The sequence below is a fragment of the Cryptomeria japonica genome, chromosome 10 (genome assembly GCF_030272615.1).
Source record: "Cryptomeria japonica chromosome 10, Sugi_1.0, whole genome shotgun sequence".
NCBI classification, from domain to species: Eukaryota; Viridiplantae; Streptophyta; class Pinopsida; order Cupressales; family Cupressaceae; genus Cryptomeria; species Cryptomeria japonica.
Genome location: NC_081414.1, coordinates 265,965,336 through 265,973,226, shown reverse-complemented (window position 1 = coordinate 265,973,226; position 7,891 = coordinate 265,965,336).

Sequence of the window (7,891 nt, the reverse complement as noted above, 5' to 3'; positions counted from 1 at the left end):
ACTAAAAGTAAACTTGTGATTTATCAATTTAATTTTGATCCTAAATGATGAAGACAATATTTTTTGGATGGTGCCTTCCTATGGTTACAAAGTCAATAAACAGAAAGTACATAACACCTATACATAAAATTTGATTTTAATTAGTTGTTTCAAAGCATTAATGCCTTACATTAACACCCCTAAATATGGATTCCATCATAGCTCTTTTTCTAGATCCTTAATATTTTACCCAAACCCTTATGTCCCACTTGAAGCAATTTAATCTTCAACTTGAAAAGATGTAGAGAATAGAACATACATCATGAAAATATCACAGAGCTAAAACAAATGAAGTTTTCTCATTATATTTTAAAAGATACTGGGTACAATATTATGGAGACAACTGTAATAGAAAACCATATAACTCATCATGCATTTTTATTTAAAGATTTACCATAAAGTATTACATGAACAAATCACACTGTAACACCTAAACTCACACTTACAAGAAAAACCTGACCGGACAACTTTTTAGAATCCTTACATACAATGGATTGGAATTCCATTTTATAGAAAAAGGGAGAAACAAGCTTAAAGCCTTGTACACATGTCAGTTTTCATTTGACAATCATATTAGAAAAGAAAATGCCCAAGGCATCTTTTTTGCACAACAAAACAAAATAACACTTTAATCCTCTTAAAGAGTGTTAAAGTTGTTTATGTCTATGCACATGTGCTCATAGCTCAAGCGAGAACATACCATATTCTAATTGATTGTGTACTAGCTCTTAAAATAGTCAGAACAACTTTAGCAAACATGTGGCACCAATACTTATGATGTAGCAAAAAGGTTCTTGATGGTGACTGATTGAAACTAAAATAAAATTTACATTGTCTTCATTTTATTCCAAATTTCAAAAACTCCATTCAACAAAAAATGATAAAATTCAACCATGTGAGGATTATAATAAAAATTGATTTGACAATTAAACCCTAAACTATTGAGTTTGTTTCTACACCCGTGAATTGTTGATGATATGACCAAAGAATGCTAACTATAACAAATTTAAATGCAAATCACACTTATGCACAATATTTTTCTTCCCATTGTGCATAAGTTTTATCAAATGGTCATCAAAATGCTAATCTTTTTTCAACTTGAGCTATATGAAAAATATATCTAGCATCTAAGAATGCTCTAGTTTCATTGATGAATTTATCATTAACTATATGAATAGTAATTATCCTATCCAAAGCATCATTTAATAAATGGAAACTAATTTCATAATTTGCATCAATGAATGAAAGAATAGTGGGAGATAGTGTATCAAAATCTAATTCTATTCCTTGATGGGCTTCGTGTCTCCTTGATTATTCAATATGCTTGACACAACTTTGAACTCAATGATCTTTAACTTTTTCTTCAACTAGTGTTCCAACTTTTGAATATAAGAATTTTTTCTACTACTTCTAATACCATATACTTTATAGGATTGAGTTTTATAGGAATATTTGGATCAACTTAGCAACCTTGCACATTAATGTTAGCATGTGACTCTTTGTTATTTATTGGCTTAAGGCTTTGATAATATATCAAATACCTTGTGTAGGCATTCTTAAGTATTGAATAGAATTCATAAGTATCCTCTAATTTTCTAATAATTTTTTATATTCTTGCTTCCTTTTTGATATTCCTTTTGGATTCGTGCACTTTTTCCTCTAACTCTTTTATCCTTGAATCCATGAAATTCTTGTAATACACAATATCATTTGAAGCATTTGGGGAGAAGGGACTTATCGTTGCAGGACATGGAGGTATTCAAATTGAGGTAGTGGTGGCATCTTGAATCATATTATTGTTATAAGCATCCATTAACTTTATATTTTCTTCCTATAGGTTTTTAAAATCTTCGTACAATTTCTTGGTTGTTGCTTGACTAAACAAGTTGTATGTCCTACCAATGATGTTTCCTGATGGGTTTTTGTGTCTAATAATATCTTCACTATAAGGATCCCTTTCATTTCTTGAGTAACTTCTGCCACTTGTGGATTATTTGTATTTAGGACCATTGCCAAAATTACCAAGGACTCCCATTTAGAGATAAAGCTAGACCCAAAGAATGCTTTTTCTACTTCCTCATATAAAGAGAATACTTCATAATTCTAAATTATTCTTATGTATAATGCAAGTTTAGAAACAACGTCCCACTCTTGAAGAAGGAGAAATAGACTTTATCTAACCAATTCCTTGCCTTCTTTGGGAATAATATTCTTGGTATCAAATGTCATGCCCACCAAAATACCCTAGAGAAACTAACCACCAAATATGCAAATAGAGAGAATTTAAAAAAAAAATCATCTTATACAACTCATATACCCAAATACTCATATACATCTAACATCTACATACATGATATACAAATATCCATCATGAACATAAAAATAAAAGAATAACCATATGAACTCATTACGCAAGTGGAAATATACACAACTCAACATTTAACTTCCCTAGGGTATCTCAACACCATTACTTGTAACATCTATCATCAGGCTTACTACCATGATGTAAAGCAATCTAACACAACTAACATTTACTCCTTTTCGTACATATATATATAATAATTCACTACACTATCTAACATGAGTACAATCATTGATAATGTAAATGCCATTAACCCCCTTAAGATTCATTTTAAGAGCACCAATCCAAATGTTCCTAATCCCAATTACTTATTATCTAAACATCATTAATCCATTTCTACTACCATCTATCACACTCCCAATCCATTTCTTTAACACAATATACATCCACATAACACTAAATGCACATCAATAGATTCAATTGCATTATAAATTGATCATTGAATCAATATCCTAGATACAACAAAATACATCAGCTATCATTACATATGAATACATTATCCATTTTACATCAAGGAGCATAGCTCTCAATCTGTAAATACAAGGATCTCATGAAATATACAAATATGTATGCCATAAGAATCATGTACAATAATCCACTACAAGTATCCATCCATAAGCTGAAGAGATAAGAATCTAATCCGCTACAAGTATCCATCCATAAGTTGAAGAGATAAGAATCCGCATCAACGCACAAGAGAATCCAACAAAGAATATCCCAATGGAAGAAGGCATCAAACCACCCAACCATGTGGAAGCATAAGGAACCACCCCCCATGCTAGGAGATGACACAATATCCCACACTCTCTATATCTAGGCTGACACCTAACAACCAAATGATACAACTAAACATCCTCAAATTAAATCACATAACAACACCACAATCACAACACAAGGCTAGGTCAAAGCACAAGACACAACATAAGATCTACAGAAGCTACTCAACAAATCAAGGCTCAAGGTGCTAGAACCTACATGTAGGGAAGGAGTGTCATCGCATGCTATCACGAATAAGAAACCAATGGAAACCTAGGAACCTGTCCCGGCATCCATGATACTTATGTGAAGACATCTCGACCTTTAGGGATATCAAATGACTCTGACTTACCTGGATCACCAAGGTCTACTCAACCATTCCTGGATTACTATAAACACCCAAGGAACATGAGTTGAGTCCAAAAATCCATTTCTTATCTTATTAAGATGAATAACTACTACCCAACCCACCTATGATTAATTATTTATGTCATCACTTGATTACAAGGAAAACTCCCAATAAGCTATCCTGGTGATCTAGACCCTAGGTAACCTGGCAATATAATCCTCACGACCGCAATCACTCATATGGAAGCCCACTCCCCCTAGCATGAACCTAGACCTTAGGGTAACAACATGCACAACACAAAAGCAAGGGCTCTCACTACATTATAATGGGATAACCAAGGTAAATCAACAATGATAATCGAGAGACATGAATATCATATGTCATGATCACAACCTCACATAGGTAGCCAAGAATCACAAAACATTCAAGAATCTCAATGACAACATATACAACATGAGCCCGAGAAGTAACAACAAGGTATCAACATCTTTCTTGAAACCAAAACACAAACATAATCCATTACAGTCACTAAACAGATCCTAGGGCAGCTTTGGGAACATAGAAACCAACATAAAACAACCTCTAAAAGTTACAAACCCAGAAAAAGTCAACTCACAAAACCCAAATAATTCAAATACAATAAATAGAGCAGTCTAGCGCATTTGCACTTTTCGAAAACGTATTTGCTAAGAGTTTTCGCGCATATGTCGAGTGATCCAACACTTATAATAACCAGTGTATCTCTGATACCACTGTAATGTACTCGATGACAAATACTCGACGACAAACACCCAATAGAAAATACTCGACGACAAACACCCAATGGAAAATAGTCGATGACAAACACCCATTGATAAATACCCAATGACAAATACCTAACGATGAACACTCGACGATAAAAACTCGACAATAAATACCTGGCGACAAATACCCTATGGCAAATACCAGACGACAAACAATAATCTATAATTAGACAAGATAACACGAAGACTACCAGAGCAAGATTGTCGTACTAAAAAATGCACAGGGAATATAGAATACACACACAACATCGCACAAGAACAAATACAAAGAACATTCACGACAACATTAAGAATATAAACAATAATTCACCAATATATTTATTTCTTCTTTAGCTATGTAAGTAATACTACAACATAATAAATTTCCCAACCCCTACAAACAATCTTTACGCAGACATAGTGCAGACAAGCTTTCCTCAAAATCATATGCACGAGAGAAGGGGCCTCCAACCTGGCAAATGAAGAGAAGGTCTATGAAATCCGATGACGAGTAGTCCAATACCAAATCCAACAAAAACCAACAAGCTCCAAGCAAAACCAAATCCTCCAACACAAAAAATTCTCGTCAAGCCAACCCCCGTGAAATCTCAAAAAGCTAAATAAATACATTTCATTCAAAATTATAGAATATGTCAGCCAAAGGAAAATAATTAAAAAATATAATATTTCATACCAATCCTCTCCCAGAAATCTAGGTAAGATTATAAAATAATATAAATTAACTTACCCCAAACTCACAGCCAACAGGTAGCACAAATAATTGATCAATATCCCCACGGGTAAAAGAGAAATACTAATAATATAATCAACTAATTAATTAAATAAACCAAGACACGATATAATATAAAGGCCTAGATAAATAATTAAACCAAAGAACTCAAATAAATGTTAAAGCCACAACTAATTAAACGAGTAATAAATAATCCTTAATAAATAACAATAATATAAAATTATTAATAAAAATAATTCAAATAATAATCTCACATTAATATCAACTATTAATTTAATTTATTATTATAAACCATATGAGCTAATTAATTAATTAATAATTTAATTAACTATTGACCTTTTTCTATCAACTTAGTTGTAGATCCCATTTGAGAAAATTCAAGTTTTGCATAACCTATGTTTTATGCGCACTATATTGGCAGCATGCAGAGGGAGTTTTTTATATTTCAAGCTCCAATTCTACTTTCAGGTTGACCGGTTGTGGCGATCAAATAACTTAAGTTTTTACTGGCTAGAGAGTCTTCTATTGTTGGCAGGTCGGTTTCCCCTTGTCTATCCGCCAGTTGGAGATTTATTTTTGACCTAACTTCTTTTCAGCGACAAAGTGACTTTTGGTTCTTGTCAAAGGGCTTTCTCTCAATGAAAAAAGATGGTTTCCCTGCCACCCCAAAGGCATTTCAATGTGCCTAAGGACGGCTTGTGGGATAGAATACAAGAAGCAGGCGATGTTACCGCTATCCCGCATAGGCAAACGAACAAGTAGAAAATTCTCTTGAGATAGACACACAGGAAATACAAGAGGAGTTTCTCTCACCATCTTGCGACAGGAAAAATGCAAAAGAAAGGGTCCCGCAGGATAAGATCAATAGGTCGTTTGCTTATCCTGCGACATGATATTAACAAAATGGATGATTGTGCAGGATAAGATGGCAAACAAGGTAGATGGTTTCTCTTCTTATCTCATTTTGAAGAAAACTTCAAATGGAGGGCCTTGCGGGGTAAATGGGACTAAGGGCGAATGGTCATCTTGCCATCCTGTATACCTTTCCAGGGTTCCATAGGGGCCTCGTGGGGTAAGAGCATCAGTGAACCGGTTTGTCCCCTGCTATCCAGCAAGGATTTTTGTGAAGGCAGTGAGGTCGTGCGGGGTAAGAAAACCACAAGAGATAGTCATCCCGCCATCCCACATGGTAAGTAAACAATGGCGACAGTTGTAGATTTTATTTCGGCCTGACTTTCTTGATCACAACGTGCACTTTTAGGTCTTGCCGAAGTGGCTGGTCTTGGTGAAATGTGGTGGGCCCCTTCCCTTCTTGGTGGAATCTCGACCACCCATTTTCACTTGGATCCCGATCAAACAACTGTGAATTAATGGTGCATTGGATCTTTTGAGCGCTTACATGACGAGATCTCGTGCATCCATCTATGTGTGAGATCTCTTGATCGATGGTGGAAATTCAAATTGCGAGAGTCGTTAACATTCAAATATGTGCAGGGGTGGTTGGTGACTTTATGGTCGAATGATCGTTTTGCCTCCATCGACCGCCCAAATCTGATCAAATTTTGGCTCAGCCACAATCAAGCGACTACAGGTTATCACCATTACTCCAGAAGTGACCTTGCAGGCCGATTCCAGACACTACTAATGCCTCTTCAAGGCATTATGAAGACTTTTGGGTCTGATAGAGATCTCTTAGACACCATTCCATGCAGTTTTCTCCTTATTTTTAGCAGGATGATTGTCCCTCTCATGCCTCGGCGACCGATTTCAGATAAAATCCATGCTCATTCATTGTGGATCAGAGACCTTTTTCATCTAGGAGTGTACTCACCCATGATTATAGGTAGGGGTTGCTTCATCTGAAGAGTAGTTTTGTTTCCTCCCAGATGATTAGACACTGCCAAACAAAATTTTGCAAGCTACAGATCAGATAAGTTGATATGATCTTCTTCTCTCCTCTGCCTTTTTTCTAACCTAACCTTGGTTAGGGTTAGGGTTAGGGTTTCTATCTTGAGCCCGACCTAAGTTATGCCTAAACTATAAAGGAAAATTTGTAATTTTTGTACATGATCTTCTCTCTTTTCCCTTGCAGAATTTTTATTTCTCTGCAACTGTAAATGTTGTCTTGCTTTTGCATTAGTAAAGTTAACTATCTTGCCTACTTTCAATCTTCATAATCTGTTTAATATCTTTTACCTATTTATTGAGATGCATTCTTGTCTTTTTTCTGATTATGTGTGACTATGTTGATCCCTCTTAGAATTTCATCCATGAGCTAAGTGCGACTCCTTTTGATTTTCATAAGAATTTCATTCCCCATTCATGCTTTGTTAAGATAATTAGGATAGGAAGTTGTGCATATTCTTGGTTGATTTTTATTGATGTCTTCTATAGTTATAGACAAGAAGATCAAACTTTCAATCTAGGTGTGAACCTCATTTCCCTTCTTTCAAGCATCCCTTCTTTCTCTTCTTTTATTTGTCAAACCATTTGAATAGACATTTCAATGTTGGCTTAGTCCAATACTTGCACTTGGATTGGAAAGGAAGTCAGACTTCTCCGGAGATTCAACCTCACTTCTGCAGATCCCACACCTGAAGGTTGATTCAATGTTGTACAAGGTTGATGACCAGGATTGCTCATCAAATGGGTGAACTTTTGTGACAATAGTTTTTGGCACGCCCGATGTGACCAAATTCAAACATTAATGCTAGAGATTCAGTGCTTCTCCTAGCATTTTAGCCTTTGGAGTAAATCAGTCAAGCACTTGGCGATTCTCAAGGATAATTTCAGACTCTCGATGTTGACCAATAGCAACGTTTATGCCTAGAAGACAAACCAGATCATCTTCA